At 38.4% G+C, this 12,516-nt stretch overlaps 1 pseudogene; it reads right to left on the minus strand.

Annotated features, from left to right (window-relative positions):
* Positions 1-11,627: 11,627 nt before the first annotated feature.
* Positions 11,628-12,116, minus strand: LOC148012596 (uncharacterized; annotated as a pseudogene).
* Positions 12,117-12,516: the final 400 nt, after the last annotated feature.

The raw sequence follows: 12,516 nt of genomic DNA on the forward strand, positions 1-12,516 counted from the left end.
CTCCATTACAAATCGCGATCCGCAAGGCCTTGAGACTCGATATGCAAAGAGGCACGGTCTCAATGCATTGATCGACAGATTGTATAGATGCGGCGGCCCTGTAAGTCACTCATCTTTCTTGTCCGTAGTTACCATGAGATATTTGAATGCATTATTGTATGGTGGATTGATGTGTTGTTTCTTTTTCTGCAGAATCCGTTCGATGCTCCTTTGCAGCGGGACGAGCTTTCGGGGGATGAGGATTTGTAGCTCGCCCTTGGATCCTTAGAGCTCACACACCTTTAGTTTTTAGTCGCCTGATCTATGTATACATTTTCTATGTATTAGTGATATCCTGTCATGATTGTACCAATCGCATTTTATGCGATCATGTATTTATTTCATGTATCAGTTTTATGATTTCAGTATACATTCTTTTTGTTTGCCAGCGCTTTGTATGCAATAGTGTAGAAACTATTTTGTATGGCTCTCATACAACACACAGTGCTGTTACTGTCGGTATTTGCGTCGCAAATTTACTACTCGCGTTGCTATTGGCGTCGCTATGTGCGTCGCAAATTTACTAGTTGTGTCGCTATATGCATCGCTATATGCGACGCATATAGCGACGCCAATAGCGATGTTTCTATGGCGTCGTCAATAACGACGCTTTTTGCGACGACAGGGGCAAATTTTGTTGTTTGTATTTAAACGTCGGTATAAGGTCTATATCTTGTAGTGTATGTCATGTAAAAAGGGAGCTAAAAACTTATGACATGATGGCTGAAAATGAAGATATTTTGGAAAAAAAAATTGGACTGATTACTACTAATACATTGGCTAAAATTTATGCAGCTGCCCATACAAAAAATCAAGCTGAAAATCAGTCCATAGAAGTATGTACATTGGATTTTTATCAAACAATTCAAGAAATTGTTGAGCAGGAAGACATTGGTTCTCAGCAAGGCTGAAGCGCAAGTAGAGACAAAATACAAGCCGCTGGATAAGAAAGTCAAGCATGTGTTAGTCCCACTGCCTCCTGAAAGTAAAGGGCTAGCTGATAGGGCAGCAAATTAGCCAAGTCTTTGTGATCCTTCCAACATTGGTCACAAGTTCACATCTAAAAGTATAAAAGAGCTCAAAATAGGTGAAAATCCTTTCCTTTCGCAGGCTGAAAACCACTCTTTTATGAAAATGATAATGAAACATGGAAAAGCTTTTGCATTTCAACCAAGTGAAATAGACTGGGTGGAACCAAATATTATGGCTCCTATGGTCATTTTTACTGTCCCACATGTGCCTTAGAACCTCAAGCCCATTCCCGTTCCAAGGGCGCATTTGCCTAAATTATTGGAACTTCTAAATGAGAAGATCAGAGTGAAGATTTTAGAACCTTCTTCAGCACCTTACTCAAATTGATGGTTTATCGTGCCCAAAAAAAAAGAATCCTTACGATTCATTGAAGATCTACAGTCTGTTAATCGTGTCACAATCCGAAATGTTGGTTTGGGTCCAATTGTTGATGAGTTCGCTAGAGCTTTTACAGGTAGAGCAATTTATTCTATGGGCAATCTATATTCAGGATATGACCAATTTCAACTTTCATTAGAAAACCGAGACATTACCACAATGAAGAACCTCTTGGATTGGTCCGCATATGCACTCTACCACAAGGTGCAACAAACCGTGTAGCCCATATGATGAATGCCATACACAAAGTCTTAAGGGACTTTATTCCACAACTTACTCTTCCATTTCTTGATGATGTACCTATCAAGGGATGTGAAGTCAATAAAAGGAATGAGGAGCTTGATGGAGATGGCTACAGGACATTTGTAGTTAACCATATTCATGAAAGGCTAGAAGAGGTACATCTTCCCCTTTTTGGAGCTAAGTCGATTTTTGGAGTAGAAGAAGTCCTAGTGGTCAGACATCTGTGTGGCCCCTACAGATGTAAACCTTCACCAATCAAGATACATGCCATCAGTAGAAGGTTTACATTTGTGTGGCCCCTACGGATGTAAACCTTCACCAATCAAGATACATGCCATCAGTAGAATGCAAGAAAAATGCACAAATATCTCAGAGGTGAGCAGATTTCTTGGCGCATGTGTATTCTATCTCATATGGATACCACCATTTGCTCATGTCACTGAAAATATTTATCAATTATTAAGAAAATATCAAAAAATTTCTCTTGGGGGAAAGAGCATACTCTCACTCTACGCAAACTAAAGAAGTTGTTAGTTTCAGTCCCCACTCTCAAAAGGGCTGATTATTCAAATGCTCAACCAATCATCCTTACTGTGGATACAAGTCCCATTGGGATAGGATGGGCTATTGGCCAAGAAGACCTTGAAGGTAACATGTATACAATTTGTTTTGGAGCAAAGGTTCTTAATGAACGTCAAAGAAGGTATGCACAATTAAAAAGGGAATTGTGGGGAGTTATAACAGCATTAAAGTGTGATCATGAATACTTTATAGGTGTTTCTATAGTGGTAGAAATTGATTGTCTTCCACTCTTGGGCGTGATTGCCAACTGCTCTACACCCGACATTGCTATGCTATGATGGATTTTATATATTAAATCTCTCAATCTGGAATTAAAGCATATTGCAGGAAATGTAAATCCAATTTTTGACATACTATCACGTGCAAGATATGACAATGAAGAAGAGCTAATGGAAGAAGATGAAGTTGAAGAATCTATACTTGCTGAATTTCATTCCATGGCTGCTGAAAGTACATTTTCGATTGCTACATATACAAACCCAAAGCTAAATCTTGCAGGTGAAGTTGATTTTGTTAATGGTATAGCGTTAAGTACAGTAAGAATATAAAAAGGCACTGCTGTAAATCAGTATACAACAACAAAGATCAAAGATTTATCTATGGAAGAAGGGTGGTCAACTAGAAGCCAACATGCTCATTGCATAGCTCAAGTTCTAGTTCATTTCTTTGAAGAAGATTATGAGGAAGATTTGGCCAATATTTGAGCACGATGAAGAAGGAGTCTTTGACTTATGAATAGTTCAAGTATATTAAGAGGAAAGATTATGGATTTTTTCTTAAATAATGACATCTAGGGAACCATGCAAAGAAGAAAGGAGTGCTTGTCCGAGTTTTTAGGTAACAAAAGATTGCAACAACAGGTAATGAAGGAATTTCATGAAAGCCTGTGGGCTGGCCATAGAGGCATATGGGGAACCTTTAGTAAAGTCAAAGAAAAATATTGGTGGCAAAACATGGATTGGGACATAGCACATTTTGTTGAAACCTATTATGTGTGTCAAATGTATTCTATGGTCAAGCATCGAGATGGGTTACAACCAACTTATCCTTTGTCTATACATTATAGATGGGTTATTGATATTATAACTATGCTTACAGGAATATGGAATATGCAATATTTAGTGCTTGCAAGAGAGGATCTAACCAATTAAGTTGAAGGCAAAGCCTTAACAACCAAGACCACTCAAGTTGTTTGTCACTTTTTGCTTGAAGAAGTGTTTTGTAGATATGGTTGTGTGGATAAAGTAACTGTAGATAGAGGAGAGTTGGATGCTGATGAGGCACGCAACTTCTTTACTGAATTAGGTATTAAGTTGGCTTTAACATCAGCCTATAAACCTGAAGAAAATGGGAAAAGTGAGAGAGCGCACCAGTCTATTATCAAAGCTCTAAAAAAGTCTTGTAGAGAAAATATCAAAGAATGGCCTAAAATGCTACCTTTTGCATTATGGGCTAATCGGACTACTCACAGTACAGTGACTAGCTATATGCCAGCTGACTTTATGCATGGACAACAACCAATTATGCCAATTGAAGAATCTATTCTCACATGGAGTCTTCTACCTTGGGAGGAAGACATCAGTAGAGAAGAGTTGCTGACTTTGCGCATATGGCAGCTAGAAAGAATGCTTGAAGATGTCCAAGCAACTATTGAGAAGCTAAAGACAACAAGACTAAAGAACAAAAGAAGATTTGATAAGCGACATCAACTTTGGCCAAGATCAATTCAAGAAAATGATTGGTTGCTTGTCTATGACAATAGCCTATACAATCAATACAGTGCTTCTATGAAGATGGCAAAGTGTTGGTTTGGCCCATATGTCGTAAAGGTCATTTATGACAATGACACATATTCATTGGCTGAACTGGATGGGACCAGTATAAAGATACCTGTAGTTGAAAAAGAATCAAGCTCTTCAAATAAAGAGGAATTTCAACATATGAGTTAGAAGACTTGGATATAATTCAAGAGCATAAAGACATAGAGGAAGAAGAAGAGGTAGAAGATGAAGACATTGACATGGAAGAAGATACTTCATCTAACACTGCAAATCGCTAAGACTTTGGCACATGCCAGTGGATGTGCAGGTTAGGAGGGGGTGGATGTCATGCTCGTATGCGCATACCATGTAAAAAAATCTAGAGTGTATCTTTCTTATTGATTTAGAGAGCCAATGCCATTTTAGACATTAGTGTTAGTGTCTATGGCTCAAAAATATTAGTTTTTGGACAAGTTTTAGCCAATTTTTGATATTTTAGATATTATCTCTTATAAAAATCCATAAAACTGTAGATAACTTCTAGAGTATGATAACATATAAAAGAAAGCATGTAGCTTTCAACTAATTTGAGAGGATTTTATGTAAAAAGAGAGATTGGCGAAATCACGCGACGCTCCATCGCTGTTTTCAGACAGTGAACAGCACTCCAAAGTGGGAGATGATGAAGGAATGATCTTGAATTCTGGCCAGGTGTCCTAGTATTTTACCCCCGTTTCGAAGCCAATGAAGGCATCAGATTGGCGATCAGAGCAGCATAGAGAAAGGCATTATTTTATACACGTTTTTGTCTATTAAAGTTTTATCTTCTCATAATGTAGGAATAAAATGGTAGGCTTAATCTCTGTTAGTATTCTTCTACATTTTCTAATTCTTTTTGGGAGTATTCTTCTACATTTTCTAATTCTTTTTGGGATTAGTCTTCTACGTATTCAATTTTTTCAAACCCCTTCTTTTCCGTCTACTCCTCTCCTTGAATCTCCCTTCACCTTGATGTCTCTTACCCCAGTGGTGGACTTTCGACACCAAACGCTTCGAGACCATGTTACGGGAAGTTTATACTATCATCAGAGATGAATTTTGAAAGACATTTGGGCTGACTTGGGGCTGATATCTTCAATCATATTCAAAGAATTAGCTAGAATAGTGTTCTTTTAATTAATTTCTTACTCTATAAAAGACATCTTGTCAAAATATGCAAGTATTATGTTCCCTTATGGTAGGGAAATGTTTATAGATCATTCATAGATACTTTGAGTTGAATTAAGAGGAGATTTTTCTCTTATTTCTTGATTGTGGTAACTTATCGTTACCAAGAACTCAATTTGAAGCTCTCTTGAAGTAAGTCTCTTTGCCCTACAAGCCTTGTAATTATCTCATAAGCTTTTGTCCCTAATAGTCTACATTGAATGTAATCATGCAAAGTTGATTCATGCTATGGCATCATGTATGAATGATGGGATATAGAGTTGTTTATGATACATGACAATATATTGTACTTGATTTTATAATTTGTGATTTCTCTTAGAGTCAAGAAAACAAGCTTGATTTGAGTTAGAACTTATGAGATAATACTCTTGTGATCTTTGCTAAGAACATGTAGTTGGAAGCTCTACCAACATCTTCAAGAACTTGGCTTGAAACTTTTAACCCTTCTGTTATCTCTACCATCTTCGGAGTCTAAGCTCTTGAAAAACCGTACATTCTTCTCCCTCAAACACCTATAATTGATTGTGAAGTATCTCTTGAACCTTTAAACATTCATTGTAATCTACTTATCTCTTGAAGACACATCTCTATCTATCTTGTCCAATTTTCTTGCCAAACCCCTATGCTGACCTTCAACCTTACGCGCTGCAACACTGCCCACCACATGCTTTGGCCAAGGATTTCATAATCGACGGATGGCCTCGCTTGCTCTTCCTGTTGCCTTCTTAATTATATTTTGAAGTCAAAGCATTTAATGCCAAGGCGAGAGAGAAACTCCCTAGCCTCATCAGCATCCAACTCACCTCTATCTGTTGTAATTTTACCAATGTAGCCATACCTGCAAATAACATCCTCCAAGAGAACCTTACAGACAACTAAAGTAGTCTTCATCCTCAATGATATTCCTTCCACTTTATTTGTGAGATCCTCTCATGCCAAAACAATGTAATGCATCTACCACAATCCAATAGGCATAGTAATCAAATCAAGAACCCACTTCTAGTGAATACATAGTGGGTAAGTCGGGTGAAGCTCGTCTTTATGCCTCACTAAAGAAAACAACTGATAATTAGTGCATGTCTCAACAAACTATGAAATATCTATGTACATGCCTCTCTAGAAGTAGTGCTCTATAATCTTCTCATAAGTCACCCAAACAGCTCTATTTCTTGCCCAAAGACTTTCATGAAACTCTTTCATGATTCGCACCTGTGAAGCTCTGTCACATATAACTCTCAATGGCTATTCTCCTCGCTTCCATAGATGCTTCGAAAGCAGTCCACTCCACAAGAAAAAACAATAACTGGGTTGTCTTTACCTGCTATGTGCGTGAACTTAGGATTCATGGATTTTATGTACCCAATCCACCTAAGCATGGCAATATCTGGAGCAGAAAAACTCATGATCATACCTAAAAGAGGCAAGCAATTAGTCTTGACCACCATAGTAGCACCAATGAAGTACTCTTTATCATTCTTGAGAGTCGTGATAACTCGCAAGAGCTCCCTCTTAATTTGTGGATACTTTCATTGTTTCTCGTTTAGGACTTTTGCCTTAAACGGGATAGCATACTTATTCCCATCTACATCGTCTTGGCCAAGAACCCATCCAATGCCGATAAGACTAGTATCAACAATGAGTACAATAGGTCTTCCACACTCATAATCTACTTTTCAAAGAGTCTAAGATCAGCTCTCAACAATCTCTTCAGCTTCTGCATAGCTCTAGTGTGTCTCATGTCCCAAAATTTTGCACTTTTGTCAAGAGCTGGTAGGGATCATCTGCAATATGAGCAAAATGAGGAATCCAAATAAGATAAAATACACAAGCTCTAAGAAACCTGTGAACCTCCGAAGTAGAAGAGAAAGTCTTTGCAATCTTCTCTATGGAATCAACCTTCGCATGAGAAGGCCTTCTTCCATAATAACCACAAATATGTTCAACAATCAAAACCTCTCTAGTACCAAAAACAGACTTCAACCTTGACAAGGTAAAATTCACTTCCTCTAGTCTGCAAAGAATCCTCTCAACATCTCCGATATGCATGGCTAGAAATTACCTGCATCCACGATAATCTAAAGTCTCATCCTTTTCTTTCTCCAAACAACCCTTGATAGGTAGATCATCAATGAAAGGCATTGTAAGCTCTAGAATAAAATCCCATAAGACCTTGTTCATCCCATTCATCATATGAGCAACTGAATTAGTAGCTCCCTATGGAAGCATACACATTCGATGTGGCCTAATGGTATCTTCATTGCTCATAGTCAAATCTCTATTGTCAAGGGTGGAAAGCTAGAACTGATCATAGTTAAAATAAAGATTGACAAGAGAATAGATAGCATGTCTAGCAAAAGCCTCTATAAACTCATCCACAATAGGTCCTTCACCAACATTTCGTATAGTGACCCTGTTCACTGGCTATAAGTCCTATATGAATCTGAGTGTCCCATTATTCTTGGAAACTGTGAACTATCTATTAGAATATAGATTTGAAGATGGTTCTAGAATCCCAAATTTTATCCACTCATTTAAAAGTGCCACCAATTTAGGCAAGTGAGCCCTAGGCATAGGAATAGACCGTAGATTCCAAGAAACATGCGAAATGGTAAAAATAGCCATATCCATCACAAACCTGGGATCAACGCATCCAATCTCATGTGGAAAAAAAGCAAAGGCTCTCCTATGTCTGCTCAATATCTCCTTGAAACATCATCTCACCTCTACTGGAAGCAAAAAATCATCAGCCCCAATCTTCATTTGTTTCAGTGTCTTGGTTGAAAACATGTGTCCAATACTTGCAAGATCTCATAAAGGAGGCTGCATAGCTACTCTCCTAATCAGCTCATCACTGTTAAAAGGTAGTGGTCCTGCAAACTAGGCTAACCTTCTAGTCAACTGTCTTATTATTTGTTTATACTCGGGCTTCTTTGCTACAACCTAAAATTTTCAACTCTTGCTGTAAATACCCTGGTAAACACAAATTTTTTGTGTGTATAAATAGCACTCTATAAATATTTTTGTAGAACTATTTCAAAAAAGAACATTTTGTTATGCGAATTCTCAATACCCAAATTTTCTTGCAACATGAAATCAGTAATTTTGCAATATATCGCGAGAGAATGAACCTGTAAGATATACGACAGCTCTTGATTTTCAGTTTTCAGCAATGCTGAAAGATCCTCCATAATATTTGAGCATGACAGCCCATCATAGAGACCACCTACCCTATCTTTATCATGTAAAACATCTGCAAGCTTTAATCCTTTCTATTTTCTCTTCACATACTGTCTGGCTACTCTAAGCATGTCCAAAATATGCTAAAACTACAAAGTACTTTTATCATAGATACACAATAAACACCTGAGGAAAAATTGTTGCTGCTAGGAGGTGAGAGCTTTCCCTGTCTCGTACTACCATCGTCTCACAAGATAGTGGTATTTAACAAAAATCCAGCTCTCCTACTCGAAGAGGGGAATCCCTCAAAGAATCCTTATTTTGTTGATGATTGACACAAGCTATCATAAACTGGACAACCCTCTTTCCATCCTTGCTTCGGATCTACGCATAAGTAGACCCATCATCCAAAACCTTAGTCTCCATTCAAGACTCAACAATTAATGGCCGCTCCAAAACAATAGGATAGGAACAAGATTTCTACACAAAGAAATGATAAGTCTCATCCATATCTCCAATAGAAATCTTCAAGTTTGGACAAGCAACATACAAATCTCTTGCATTGTTGTTAGTTGCATGCATGCACCAACCATGATCCACATCAATTGGCCATGTACTAGTATCATATAGTACCCGCACTACTATTATCCAAAAGAGCAACACAAGGGGTCTCCATCTCACCAAGCTTGACTACTGTCTTTGTAGTCACACGAGACCAGTGACTACAAGAAAAATGGCTATGAGATCACACCAATCTAGGCATGCCATCACTCTCTTCATACTATATGGGCTGAAGTAAAGGCTGAAGAGTCTTCTTAGACTGCATACATAAAACTCCATTTGTAGACTCCTTAGTACTTTCCTCATCAAAATCAATCTCCTCAATCTACAAGCCACAAATATAGACTTAGCAACTACTAAAGCCTCTTGATGTATCATATCCTATGTCGGCTCTTCAATAACTTGTCGTTTCCTTTTAATGATGTTGATGATAACATTATGAAATTCTCTTTTTGCAATCCCCAAGACTTCCCTAAGAGTAAATTCAATTTTGCAGTTAAGAATTTGATCCTTCAGCACCTTCTTCAAGTCCATAGTCGTCTCAATGTCAAAAAGCAGCTTGAATCTAGGTTGCTTTTTCGGCTTTGGATCCTTTGACTTCGGGGCTTTTTGATCTTCCTATACTTTCTGCTTTTGAACATTAGCACATATTCTACTCTGGTCTTGAAGAAGAAGGTTGAGAAACTAGATTACTCCTCGTAGTCATCCTCTTCCAACCTTCAAGGTGATCATTATCTCTTTTTTGCTTATCCTCAACAAGCGTGTCAAATCCATGAGATTTTGTCACTTAAGAATAGATAGAAAAGACGTCAACTCAATCATTCCATCTAGTCCCTTTCCTGATCGCATCACCTATGGCTGAAAGTTTGGATGTTGAAGCTTTCCCCTTTTTCTTTGATTCTAGTACATAAGACCATTAAGGAGATTTGTCCTTCAACAACTGCTCTAACTGAAGGCCATAGGTAGCATCTTCTCTTGCCAGCCCTTGCATCACATAAGAAGAGTGCAAAAGAGAATCCTCCAACCATTTCTTCATACAATCCTTACCAAAATTTGGTTTGATCGCCTACTCTATATCTCTAAAACCTATCATTTTGTCCTTCTAGACTACCAACTTCGGCCTTCTCACCTCTTCAAAATCTTGACAATCCTTCCGCTCATGATCTGGACTATCACACCACATGCAACGATAAACACCATCATTCCTAGAAGAATTTGTAGGAGTAGAAGAAGCTGGGGCTGAAACTGGAGCTGGACTAAGTGGCTACTACTCCATTCTAGTCATCTTGATTTGCAAGTCTTTTAAGTTCTTTGATATCTCCTCCACCATATCTTTGACAGTCGATTTTGTAGATGGTCTGACAACCACAACAGGAATAGGCATAGGCATAGACACAGGATGAGAAATAGGAGAAGTAGTGGATGGTACGATAGGAGAAGTCGTGGTAGGAGAAGACATCGTTGATGGTGTCTACATCCCATTTTGCAAGTGAGTCTATCTCTGTCTCTTTGTGAGTGTAGAAATTGCATCGATAGCATCTTGTGAATCGGTCTTCAAACCTATAGATTGCGTATGATCCTCTAGTAGCTCTCTCAACTCATTCTAAAGTGCAAGATCAACCGTATGCAATAATAAGTCCACTTTCTCTGAGTTCAGAGTCTTTTGCTCTAGTGCATCGAGCTAGTTGTATCGCTCTTCAAAATCCTGCAACAATTCAGAAGCAACAAGTTCTTTGTTAGGCTAATAAACCCACCCTCTGGATGTCTTTCACATAGCAATGCCATAATCCTCCAAAAAATATTTGTCTTTGAGCACTTTCTTGAAAGAGTCCCAGTTAGAATCCTGTACAAACAAATATGTCACTCTAACCCGCAAAGGAGACGTGACAAGCCATAAGAAATAATTGCTCCAATTGGTTGGAACTCCGAAGAAGTGCATCTGGCTTTCAAAGGATTTAATGTAGGTTGAAACATTTTGGCCATCAAATAATTTTTGCTCACTAACCATAGCCTCGATCACCTTGGTCGCACCATGCGTATGCTCCTGTTCATGATGCAACACTCCTTGTTGATCCAACTGCCATTGATGTAGCTACTGTTGGTACTGCACAAATAACTGCATCTGTTGATTTTGCATCATAATGGCTGAAGGAAGAATTTCTAGCAAAGTCTTCATCTCATTGATTGAAAAGGAGGAAACAATCGATGATGAAGGTGGATTATTCGAAGAGTCTCCCATCTTGATGATCAGAAGCGACGCTTTCATGTTGGGTTCACCAGATGTTGCACGAAATTCGTGCGGGAGTTTGTGAAAGTCATTTGTCATAGGGACACCTTGTGAGACGGAAGCCCTCCTCGACAAAAAGAAAACCTCAATAGGAAACTCAAAAATCTAGTTTTTGGTATTGAATACTTACACTATATATTGCACTTGGGTTTGAGATGTGCCAACTCATATATTTGACTTCAAAACATGTAATGTTAGATAGATATACAAGTAAATCTACTTAATTTTTTAATGACTCAATGTGACCCCGATAATGTCTTTAAGAGTCACCAAAGCTCTTTCCTTTGCTTGGGATTATGATAGTGTAAAATAAGATCATTCTCTGGTGTAGGGATGCTTGCTTACAAGTAAGCCTTGAGGCTAAGATTCAAATAATCTTCCACAGGTACAGCCTTGGCCCCACCAATCCAGTCGATAAGAAATATATCTTATACAATCTTTCTATAAAACTAAAAATTATGGTCCTTAGGCCAATCTCTCATTTCGGGATGCTTTGAAAATAGAGCTCATATAGCAAAACTTGAATCCTTTGTATCAATGATAGCATGCATTTGTCCAGATAATGTGATCTTTGCTCATGAAGGGGTTTCAATATCATTGTTTCCAGAGGTGCCGAGTGGAGACTCACTAACATTCGGAAAACAATACGGAATGATAGCTATATCTCTTGGAGTTGGATCATAGAAACAAGGTACACCGGTTGAGATTCCAACACGTCCGTTACTATAGGAAACCACATTCTTGAAAGGGATTCCATTCAGATGAACAGACATAATGCTGACAACGCCCCAATAGTTAGATTGGACAAGCCAACGTGCATACTTCAACATAATTAAGCTTCTTTGTTCAAAGCGATTATAAGACAAAAGATATCGATGGCGATGTGACGATTGCAGAGAAGGCATAGTCTTCTACCTACTTCTCACCAGTAGTGTAGCAGTCCAATATTATATCAATGAGTGCCGTGCTTTGTGGGCAGTTTGAGATATCTCGAGCGCAGTTCACACTATGGATGCTTAGCAATGGCCGCTGCAAGGCTCTCAGGATATGATAGGCTTCCCGACAATGTCCGCCTTCATTACTCAAGAACGCCGTTTGTTTGAATCTTTGCCCGCCATCTTCATGCTTTATCAACGAACTGTTGTCGCTACTCTTTGCCAATCGGAATATGCCACACCTTTTCGATCAAAGCTCCTGCGCTTTTATAGATGAACTTTTTTGGCTTCCCAT

Source organism: Lygodium microphyllum, chromosome 27 (genome assembly GCF_053477565.2).
Source record: "Lygodium microphyllum isolate KBCC chromosome 27, Lygodium_microphyllum_v1.1.10, whole genome shotgun sequence".
NCBI classification, from domain to species: Eukaryota; Viridiplantae; Streptophyta; class Polypodiopsida; order Schizaeales; family Lygodiaceae; genus Lygodium; species Lygodium microphyllum.